The sequence below is a fragment of the Solenopsis invicta genome, chromosome 1 (assembly GCF_016802725.1).
Source record: "Solenopsis invicta isolate M01_SB chromosome 1, UNIL_Sinv_3.0, whole genome shotgun sequence".
NCBI lineage: Eukaryota > Metazoa > Arthropoda > Insecta > Hymenoptera > Formicidae > Solenopsis > Solenopsis invicta.
The window spans coordinates 22,894,530-22,907,104 of record NC_052664.1 but is presented as its reverse complement, the minus strand read 5'-3'; positions in this window follow the sequence as shown (position 1 = coordinate 22,907,104).

Below are 12,575 nucleotides of genomic sequence, written 5' to 3'. Positions count from 1 at the left end.
AGGCGCGTGTGTAATACGAGAGAGAGAGAGAGAGAGAGAGAGAGAGAGAGAGATGTGCCAGCGCGTGTTCATGAATGTCGATAGCGTGAACGAACACGGGACATCGTTGTTTTCTCGTTGTTTTGCGGCAAGAAGGGTATAATAGTAGGAAAATTTGACGCGGTGTCGCCGAAACAGACTGAAAATTTGTACGATGGCGATGAAACTTTATACATAGAGAGATATACATATATATTAACATACATATGCCCACGCGGACGGTAGGTTTAGATCCTTAAACATATTTGTAAGCGACCCATCACGTCTTATCTCTTTTTTTTTACTTTTATTACCGCCACAATTGCTACGTTAATGTTTGTTGATACTGGTAGGAATATTGCTACTGTTTCTATCATTACTTACTACCTTTTTACTATCGAGACGCTGTAATTAAGAGATAGATGAAAAATTATGCTGCTAATTCTAAAGTTGACAGGATGGAGGATATATATATATATATATATATATTAATATATCGAAATATTGTTCTATCGAGACGAGATACTATTAAACACTATTGGCCCTGGATAAATTTTTTCGTGATTGCCAATGGAATTTCGGCATTGCAGACTATATGTCGATGTAATTTTTTTTTAGCTGCCCACATGTGTCGAATTAAATAACACTAAAAGTACCAACTTTTTTACTCACTAAAAGCAAATAAATTACTTTGAAAATAAAGAAAGTGATGAAAAATCATTAAAGTCAAAAAAATTCAGAATCTTATGTTTTACACAAAAAATAGGATATCAATTTAAGAAATATAGAAACGGTCAATAATAAGCACTCGGTACTTCTAGTTCATTTATAATGTAGTATTAAATTTATAATTTATTATTATAAAGATGCTTCATAAATAATGCTTATGCATGCATTATTTATGCTTAACAAAATTGCATTTATTTCCATAATTGTCGTTCATGTCTACGATCAAACGTGAATGATAACGATGAAAATAACGTGACGTAACTTTAAATAAAAATTGAATGTTGAGTCATAGATGTACAGTACGATATATTTCTGTGAAACATCACTATAATAATATATAAAATTAATAGTATATTATAAGACTTGAACTGTCTAAATTTTGGCAATCACGGGAATTTTCATAAAACTGTCGGTCTTTTGGTACGAAGAATAATTTTAATTAGAAATTAAATCGACGCAGACGCTCCGAGGAGTATATGAAAACATACTTACATCCTTAAATATTCTATTACACCTGCCGGGAGTGGAAACGCTTTTTGACGAAATTCTGTCGTACCGAAAGAGTTGATAGTATCTTGTTCGCGACGCGCGATACTTTCGAAAAGTTTGCACGCGCCACGACTAGCAATGAATTTGACGCAGCGACGAAAAATGACCTTCTACCTTCTACGTCGATTAGAGAATTTGTTGGTCTTTCCGATATTTCTTCGTGATATTACTCGTTACGAGAATGGGGATCCGAAATTAATGAGCGGTGTAATATTTCATTGTTTACTCTTTGTACATAGAGAATGTGTGTATTGTTAGTGTGCGTGTGCGGAGAGAGAGAGAGAGAGAGAGAGAGAGAGAGAGAGAGAGAGAGAGAGAAAGCGAGAGAGCTACTGCTTATGTATATATGATTGAAATACATATTTCATTCTTATATACATACTTATCCGTAGACACTTATAAATATGCGTATACATAATGATAATAATAGTAATAATAACGACGCTAAGTATTATTATTCCAATTATTATTACTATTATTATCACGTAATGATTACTCTAATTATTTTAATTTTTATTATTGCTATTATTATATTTTTTTTTTTCGCATGTACATTTTTAACGGACTGAACGAGACGCGCTGTATTTTTTGTACATGCATGCGAAAAGGACGATATGTTTCGCTGGAGTCGCATTAAGATTATATAATTCGCGTGAATCCATTTCGTTAACACTGATATCGTAGTGTGTTGTTATACTCCTTTCCTCTCCCGAGTTACACAGTCACGGAAAGCCAGTGTTTGTTATAAATAAGATAAATTAGATTAGATTATTGCAGTTATACATGCGGTGGACATGTGTCCGTCTGCGATTGTAACGCATGTCAGCCAATCAGCAAGTAATAATATTGTAAGGACAGTGAACTGGACGACTCCAGTGGCCAAGTAGGATTGCCGCAAGTATGGTGAATCTCTGATTTTAACCAAGTTAAAGACGAATATGGTCGATGCATATCTCCACGCGCGTACGAACGCGCGTTGTCTACAATCTCGTTGCTGTTACGATCGATATCTCGCTTTCGCTTTTATTACCCGGTAATCGCCGATCTCCTTACGATAATGATAAATCAGTTAGTCAGGAATGAACGTTTGGAATTCGCTGCATGCGCCGAAGGATCTCGATTCCGCGAGTCGCGATCACGGAGAATCGTCCAGTACACCAATAAACGCAATATCCACCAAGTGTTCATTGAGTTTGGTAAACGAGGCGAGAAGAGAGGATAGAGCGGAAAGAGAGGATTCGTGTACGCGCGACGAGGATCATTGCTTCCTAATTATGTGAGGCTGCAAGAGGAATGCAAGAAACGAAAAAGAAGAAGAAGAAGAGGTGGAGGAGGAGGAGGAGGAAGAAGAAAAGCCGCGAGAGATGCACGTCACCATGTAATATCGAGATGAACTGAGCCGGTTTAAGACGTTCTCGGATGCTTTATGCAAAGCACGATTCGGGGCCGCTGTATATATTAGACAATTGGCCGTAAATGTAGAAAATCATGAGGAGAATATAGACGACTCGATAGAAAGCGTTTCTTGTTGAACTATGGACGATAAAATTTTTGTTTTGTCTTCAATTAATTTTTACGTTCAAAGATTTATCGCTTTAGCCGAAGATCAGGCGCAACTAATTGCAATGATCATGGTAGTCTTAAACTGGTTCTAGTGACAAACAATGTCACGTATCCGAGAGGAGCAGCATAATGAAGCAAATGTATAAACAAAGATTTGGCTGTGTCAATGTCGTAACGTCTATTAATTTCTCTATCTCGTTTCTTCTGTTGTATTTTTAATCTAACGTCTGAATCGAAACCTCTCGATGAAAATAAGGAAAGTGAAAGAAGTAGCGAGAGTAAAATCCAAGATAGAGTGAGAGAGATGTGCCGCGAATGAATTAAGAAAGAAAGATTAAGTGCGAAAGAGACAGAATAAAAGAGCGAGAGAGTATGCGGAAAAAGCTTATGCTCATATCTTTATCGCACATTTAACGTTGAACGACAACTAAATTTCGGAGAATCATCGAGATAACGAGCTCCAAGTTGTACGTTTCACACAAAGAAGAATGCAGTCGCGTTTCACGTTAAATTTGCGATAAAATGAGTTTTGATGTTAAAGCGAAGAGGAAAAGGCTGTTACGGAGCCGTACGTCGTTCACTGATCGAGCGGAGAATATATATATGACATGCATACAACTCTACACGACCATTTGTCGATTGCCGCGAATCGAAATAATTTATTTTATTTCTATTCCCGAAACAGTAAAAAACCGTGAACAAACGCGAACAAAAATCGAGCGAGCGCAATATGACGAGCGAATATTAAGTATAAACCACCGCTTTTGTAGGCGGTTGTAAGGCGACCATTCTCTACGGATATCTCCCGCGAGGATGCAGAAGCGCGGGAGTCTCTTTCCTTTACCGCCTCCGACGCTATTCTATCATACGCAGGAAACGCACTTTTTGATCATGTAGACGTCTTTTCAAAATTTTGATATCCATATATATATACAATTACTATACAATGTACACCACTGACTGTTAATAACCCGCGCGACTGGACATTTGTATATGCGTTTACAACTTTAGCAGCGAGCTCGAATTGTGTGATCGATTACTCACACTCGAAACCGTAAACTTAAAACGACTCACATTTTCTGCTGGATACCGCAAAGTTGGACGAAATGCTTCGTCTCGTTAATGCGCGACCACGATTGGGACGAGCGTATTTAAACTGACAGAATTTAACGTGTGCACTTTGATGCACCACCGTTTTTTCATGCGGACCAGAGTAGATAATTGCAAGGCAACCTAATGGTCAACTTCTATATAGTTGTTCAGAAAAGTGTACACCAATAGCGACAATTAAATCAGGAAAATGCAATTATTCTTCCATAATTTCAAAATTTGATTTCAGAATTAAGTGTGTGACGCATATAAACTCTTGTATTATTGATTAAAGTTCAATATAATTAAGACATTTTATTGTAAAATATTTTATTAAAATTATCTTGCGCAAATATTGGTGTATTCAAGTACTTGAGTCTTATAAACTAAATTCATCCGAGATAAAGCGGATCTTTTTTTTTTTTCAATTTTGCTTAAGATGAAGTGCACTTTAAATTATTTAATAGTAAAGTGAAAGTTTAATATAAATTATATGAAGAAGTTGCTACTGTTATACATTCTTTTAGAACATCTGTATATATACTCGTTTGTATAATGAAATATTACGAAAGTAAAAAGCATGAGAAGCACTTTCGATTATAATCGCCGGATCGGCGATATTTGGATATTACGATAGCTACATAATGTGTATGAAACTGATCGTGATTTATAGTAAAGCAACTATTTTTTTCCGCGAAACTTTCTCATTTTATAATCATGCGATCGTTCTCACCTTAACATGACATCCACGCATATTTCATCCTCCTCGCCGCGAATAACTCGCACAATTCAGACTTTGCAATACGCAAAAAAATGTACATGCTTTTGCACTAAAACTTTATAAGACTGACGACTGATGTTTTTATATAAATATAATAAATGGCAGGATAAAGATTCCCAAATTGAAATTGCGTTTACATGTTTGTACGTGTAAGATCGTGTGATGAGCTATGAAATTGTAGATTTCGATAAATTCTTTCCTTCCCCGATGTAGAGAAAGAAAAAAAAAATTCAAATTTCAAACTAATCACACAGCCAAACTTTTCTACGAAGGCACGACATGGCTTCGATAGTGCACCGTTTGTTGAATTTCGACAGATAGATCAAAATCACTCTACGAATAAATAAATGAAAACCGATGGTCGCACGCGCCGAATTTATATTCTTCTGATCGATGTTTTCCACCCGATAGAGATCTGTGTGTTTCGCGGAAAATAAAATTAGGTGTCTCGAGCAAGACTCTATTTCGCTTTACAAAAATAGTGCCTTTTTTACAAAGACTCTGTTGTTTGTGCCAAGTCAAATCCAAAGGATCTGTAAGACAAGGATCTGTAAGACACACTGCCAGTGTACAGACTAGGAGAACAGAGAGAGAGAGAGAGAAAAAAAGGGTAAGAGATAGGAAGAGAAAAAGGGAGGAAAAAAAAGGCGGAGAGAATGTAGACTAGAGTGCAAGCAAGTGTGTGCTGCGAAGACTGAGAATCAGCGTACGAAAAGTCACACGCGGAACGGACTTAACTTCTGTCAGGAAAGATCGCCGCGCGAAAGATAAAAAAAGAAAAAAAAATAAAAAAAACTTTGACGGACACGAAGACGAGCAAGGACTTTTCTGACGAGCGCGGATTGAAAATTAAGCTGGGACATTTTCGTGCGCACGCACGTACATGCAACATGAGTGCGCACGCAACGCACGTACAAACGCACGCCCATACAATTTGTCGAGGAATGTCCTCATTTTACAAAACTTACGAGAAATACCGGGACTAAAAAGAAATGCCAAAAGTGTTCGATTAATTCAATGCCGCCGTGGATCCCCGATTAGTATCTTATTATATAGGAACGACGGAAAAACAAGTAATGTAAATGTGCTAAAGAGGTTTAATATATAATTTTAATTACGGTTGTACACATATATAAATCTATATATATATATATATAAATATATATATGAAAAAATATATATATGTGAACAGACAAAAGCACCGGTCTTTTTACGGTGCTCGTTAATAAATGTGTTAACATCCAACACACGACACTGCATACCGAGTGTATATTTGCACACATGTACAATTATATACTCCATATTATTTACCCTCACGACGCAAACCAGATGTATAACTTTAGCCCCCCTCCCCCCCCCACTTTCTGTACATATATACATACATGCAAATATATATGTATAATGTAATGTTAATACACTAACAGAAGAACCTTATTATTTTCTTTTTCTAGAAATTACGTTAATTAACTGATAGTATTATTCCTGTTGCCCGAGTAATAGATGTACGGTCCGCATTATTACCTAGACGATAGTTCGTTATCTAGTTATTTTTATTTTACCAAGAAATGTTAATATCACTATTACTACAGTAATAATAAGAATTATTATTACTACTAATACTAATGCTACTTTATTATTATTATTGCTATTATTAAAAATAATTTTTTTTATTATGACTATTATTATTATTATTATTATTATCATATCGTCGTAATTATTATTATTGCGGTTATTGCTCCAACTATTACTCTAACTATTGCTATTAATTATTATTATTAGTATTAATTATCTATTAATTATAGTCGTTATCAGCAACATCTCCACTATCATCATACGTCGTTGTCATTAATATCACCGTTGATATTCTATTATCGTATTTGGATAAAATATACGAAACTACTTCGAAACAAGTGCACGCTATCGACTTATGTGGTGTCACATTTGGCACAACTTGAAACGATTATTAGAGCTCTCTTTTATTTGGCATCAATTTCGAGCTATTTCTAAGAACGAAACTGTTCGATGTGCTTGTACGTTTCTTCGGCTTTATCTCGCTTTATTCTTCGATTATATTTTTTCTTTTATTCGTCCCATTTAAGAAATTTTGATAAACATAGCGTCGAATTTTTCTTCACTTTTTCGCCTTTAAGATCGGACATTGGAAAACATATTGTAATATTCAAGAAATACCTTATTTATGCAATACTTTTATTGCTCATTAAATTTTGCCAATGCATTTTAGAAAAGTGTTGCCTGGGAAACTATCGACTTCATATGCAAAAATTTGCAAACATAAACAAAGTTATTCATTTTTAAGCTATTTACGAACCTGTGAGGTATGATCGCGACAAAATCATTGTACATAGCAACGCGATAGCTGCACATGTGTTCTAAAAGACGAAGAGATTTAAAAAAAAAAAAAAAACATTTTCAGGCTAAGTGATGTATCACAGATACACTGCGTTTTTAGAAATCCGCGTTAACAGCGATGCATTGCTAAGAGGCACATATTAAGCGGTAAATTTAATACCTCTTCGCATACTTTCCATACTCTTTCTGAGGTGCGGACTATTTTTTTAATAGTTTTCGTCACAACATGATCTCGTTTTCACATTTCTATATATTTCTCGAATTTAATATATATATGGCATATATATACATTACATAAAATGTGTGGGGAGTTCCGTATTCAGAATATTTCGACCATTCTTTCCAGGATTCTTGCGTATCTATATAAATATTTTTTTTCGTAATTCAAAATTAAACTATATAAAATAATAGCGATACTAATTTTTTGCTACAATATGAAATTGTATAAAATCTCATAATGCTGAAAAATATATTTACACAGATATGCCATAACAATGACAAAAGAATAACAGGATCTAAGCGGAAAACTCCTATATTTGCATTTTTACTGCAGAAGTTACCAACTTTACGAACAATATTTTACGTTTGTAACAACTACATGTCTTCATATCGCGGTTATGTTCTGAGTGCGGATCTTTATTTACAGCTTAATAAATGCCGAATGTAGTTACCGCCTTTCCTCATATCTCTTCCCCATCCCTCAGTACTTTCGAATGCGTGCGCGTGTGTGTTGACGACACGTAATGCGTGCCTCGCGCAATGTGAGAGATCGTCGGGTAGCCAATTTATCTTATGGATGTCAAGGTGAATGTCCCAATTACCAACCGTGACATAATTTCGAGTACGTTAGAAACGTTTTGTTTTCTGCGATATAACATCGTTTAAATTCGCTTTGATATCAAATTACTTTTGAGATAACTCATATAAAATATTAAAGGATTTTATCTATCACTTATAGATAATTATGTTCCTTTTATTTGTGAGCCAAAAATGTAAAAACTCGATTTATTTCTTCCCATGGAAAAATGTTTTTATTTGAAAACACAATATTAATTTTATTTGTCACAGTTAAAAATTCAAAGGCTAAAAGCACTTCATAATTATTACGCTCTAACTCAAGTACTTGTTTGTAATAATATATTTATATTGAATAAATGCGTAGAACGAAATCAGACATGAAAAGAGTAAACATAGATGCATCGAAAGCACGATTTTGTAAACGCGATCCATTAAGAAAATGAATCGAAAAGTATCTTTCTAAAAAAAGTGTCAAATATTTAAGTACAATAAATTTATTTTAGATGATATATCAGCTCATGCAAACTCGTTTTTACTTACAAACTTTACAATTATCTCACGAGACATGATTATCGGGATGTTCATCTCGTTCGTGTTTCGCGCATCTCTCGGTAAAAAAAATTCAAGCGGGGCATTATGCGGCTTTCGTGGACAGTCTTCTGCTCAAAGCAAACGTTACCATACCATCGAGTACAAATTGATCTTGTACGCGATATTACTCGGTTTGAAACCCGAGGCGAGTAGGAGAGAGAATGAAACGAGAATCAAACGTAATTTCGAATTGAACGATGAAAAGCATGCATGCGCGGTTTACGCCTCTGATCTATCTTTCCTTGAGCAAGAGCCGGACGATTTTTAAACAATTAGAATATTTTTGAGAACAATCTCACGATCGGTCGAAAATGTATGTCACGTTTCACTTCTTGAAACTGAATTGCCATTGAATTTTCGTATCGAGTCTGATTTCAATCGGTAAGTGGCCATCTGTACGATCGCAACCTTTAATAATCTTGTTATTTCGATTGTTGGCCAACGCGATAAAACCCACGAATCTCTTACACGCGATATCGATAGGATTCACCCCCAGGCGTTCCGAACACGGGTGGAAGTAAAGAAAAGTAAGATCAGAGTGTACACGATCGTTCGCATTAATTAGCGACCAATGCCAGCATGCGGTCGTTGCATACTCGGGATGTCCGCTGCTTCGCGGCGTTTATCGTAATCGTTAAAATCAAGGAGCCTGTTAACCGCAAAAATTTATATAACATAGTTCTTCCTCGAACGTGTATGAGCGACGGGACGGGAAATGATTGAGTAATATCAATAATAAGGTGATAGAAACGGAGAGGAATGTAAATAAAAGGAGTTGCTGGCTGTGCTGTGTAATTGTTATAATGGCAATATGTTATATATATACATATATATATATATATATTAAATATAATTATATGTATACAAACGATATATATACAATCGATTTTGCGAGCCCGGCATTACCATTAGACCATGCGGGGGCGAAAGTTGCTACTGCGATTGATCGATCCGTTTTAAGATCAGATCGAGTATAAACTTTTTTATTATATAACTTGTTTTTTTTTACAGTTTTGATATATTGGATATTTGATTGAATAGGAAAAACTGTGTATAAAATGTACAGACACAAGAAAAGGTAGCATTAAATTGCGATCGTGTAATATGATTTTCATGCTTCTATAATTTGCTACTTCTCCCAAATTGTAAAACGTCAGTTCGAATTACATCCAACATTCGACCGTGAATTTTTGCAATCTCATTGTTAAGGATTATCCGAAAACAGGCTAATTATCTCTATCAATCTCTGATAAGACTTCGTAATTGCATAGAGTAACAAATGGTACGTTTGACATAATATTAAATGTAATTATTTAAGTTAATACATACGAAATCATCGGAAACATTTGCCGTCCGAAACGCATCTTTATACAATTAAACGTATATCCGCTGATGTAGAAAAAAAATCGTAGAATACATCGTATAATAAGAGTCATTCTTTAAATAATTTTTACTCGATTTCTTTTTGATAAACCATTTTTTTCACCAAAATAGTAATGTTCTTGTAGCCTGCGTAACACTGTAAAATACATAAAGAAATCGTTCATAGAATATTTTATCCTGATTGATAATTACGAAGAAAATCCACAGATTGAACAGATCAAGGACAACTGATAAATCTCCACAGCGTGGTAAAACGTAAAATCAATCGTGCCAAGTTTCTAAAAAAATTAACTGTAAATTACTTGAAGAAGAAATAATGTGCAGTTTAATGGTTCTTTTCTCGCGAGCGCCTCGTAATATTAACAATATATTACTATAATGTGTCATATGCATGACAGCTATGTCATAATTATATAATACGTTATGTTGTAATTGATATTTGATATTATATTGTTTACATATATGGTAATATATTATTAATATTACTATCTATACACATATATATATAAATAAATATTGTCCAAACATAAAATGCTACGGGAATGTGTATTTCTTTTCGACGCTTAAGTAAATTATACTCGGATTTCCAAGAAGACAAGCGTGAAGGAAAAGTTAAAACGATCGAACTCTCGCAGTAGCAACTTCCGCAACATCGCGAATTTCGAGTTAGGGAGCGTTGGTTTCAGTGAGTGCGTGCGCGCGAATTCGAGAATTCGATCATACTGTATATTACTCAGCATCCGCTCTTTTTTGTACCGAACTCGATTCACCTCGAGGAATCACATCATGTCAACCACCATCATATGCACACACACAGCAAGATACCCATTTGCGATTTTTGTCTGTAGAAGGGCGACGTACGATGCGACATACGGAGCGTAGTTCAGTGTTTCTTAAGCTTTTTCCAGAACGATAGCTTTTTTATGCCGAATCTCAATACCGACTTTTCTATAAAACTCGAGCGCTGTAGAGAGCGAGAGACGGAGGAGAGAGCGCGCGGGGAGAACGCGCGAGACGAAACACGTGTCACGGTATTTGCGCGCGATACCAGCACGCGCGACACGTAAGATTAATTAATCTAATTATATAGCGTAGAATAAAATGCGAGGAGGAGCGACACATAACGTTAGGACGGTTACGACCGCATTTTTATCTAGCGAAGAGTTAACTCGAACTTAGAAAATACTTTTTCTAGACCTTGGCGAAGCGGCCGAGCGGATTCCGACGGACGACGCGAGTCACGATGGAACGCACGGCAAGAAACACTGCCATAGTTTAATTGCGGAATTTTAACGCTAGTTAATTAGTGTTACGGTAAACACTGGCCCGATCGCGCCGCGCGCCGATAGCGCGAGAAGGCAGCGTGCGAAAAGTTCGCTTGGATAATCGATCGACGTTCTCTCTGTTTTCTGAAATTTATTCGTGTCAACTGAATAAGATACGGAGGAGAGGAACAAAAAGAAATTTTTCGGCTTGTTTGAAACAAAGTATGATGTAATATTGGCCTTTTTATCTATATTATATTTTTAAAAAATTCATAATATATAAAAAAAAAATGTTAAACATTTTGAGTCGTCGTAACGTATTGGATAAGCCAAGGGGCATTATCCCCCTTTGTCATCGATTTTTTTACTATGCTGGAGCAATGAATTCGTCACACAAAACGAAATCATCACGTTTCGAGTCGTTTAATAATTTTGTGAGATAAGAACGCACTTGTGTGTTGAACGCGAAAAACAACGTAGAAGACTAAACGCGTTGATTTACGGGCACTCGTTCTTCGTTTGGCGCAAAGAGTCAAACGGACTATCTGTGCGGTTAACGGCAGATTAAAGGGTTAGCGTTGCGTACGCACTGCCATTATATCGATAGAGTTATTACCAGATCTCCATCGACCGTCCTGATGGCGACAGGGCCGGCCTTTGATCGCCAGACTTCGCACAAGCCGCAAAGAGGCCGTCCCCAAAAAATTTTCAAATAAAATATAATAGCTGATAGGATTCACAAATGTGTGAGAGAGACTCTTCCGCCATTAAAATAATTATTTAGTTGTTGCCTTACAGTCTTTAGGTAGTAATTAAAAATTTGAAACGGAGAATGCATGTGTGGGCACGGTATGACGCGCTCACGCACGCATTTATAAGATTTATAAATTATATGTTAATATAATTATTACATGCTAATATAATTATTACTATACCTCCGAAAACATTAAGAGGGTATTCTCGTTTCAAGTATGATTTACTCTTCTTTTGGAATTTCTTTTAGAGAAAATATAAAAGCTATAAATTTGAAACTTGGTACATTTATTCTTGATATTTAAATGTTCTTTACAAGCATTAGAAAATATATTTTTGGCAATTATTTGTAAATTTGTATGATTGTGTCAAAAATACCGACTCACTGTTGCTATGATTCATAAATTGCATAAATTATCCGAGATAAAGAATGAAAAGAAATTCTTAATCTATATAAATGTAGTTCTCATTCGATCTACGACCAAATTAAAAAATTGATTTTTGCAAAATTACCAGTTTTGAAAAGAAAAACTTCAATTTTTTCGAAACTTCTCGTTTCGAAACTTTTTTTATTGAAAAAAAATCAAAAAGCTGGATTTTTTATTTGATTGTAGGTCGAACGAGAGAAACATGTTATGAATATCTTCTACAAATTTGTAGTCAAACATTAAAACTAGATCAGTTAT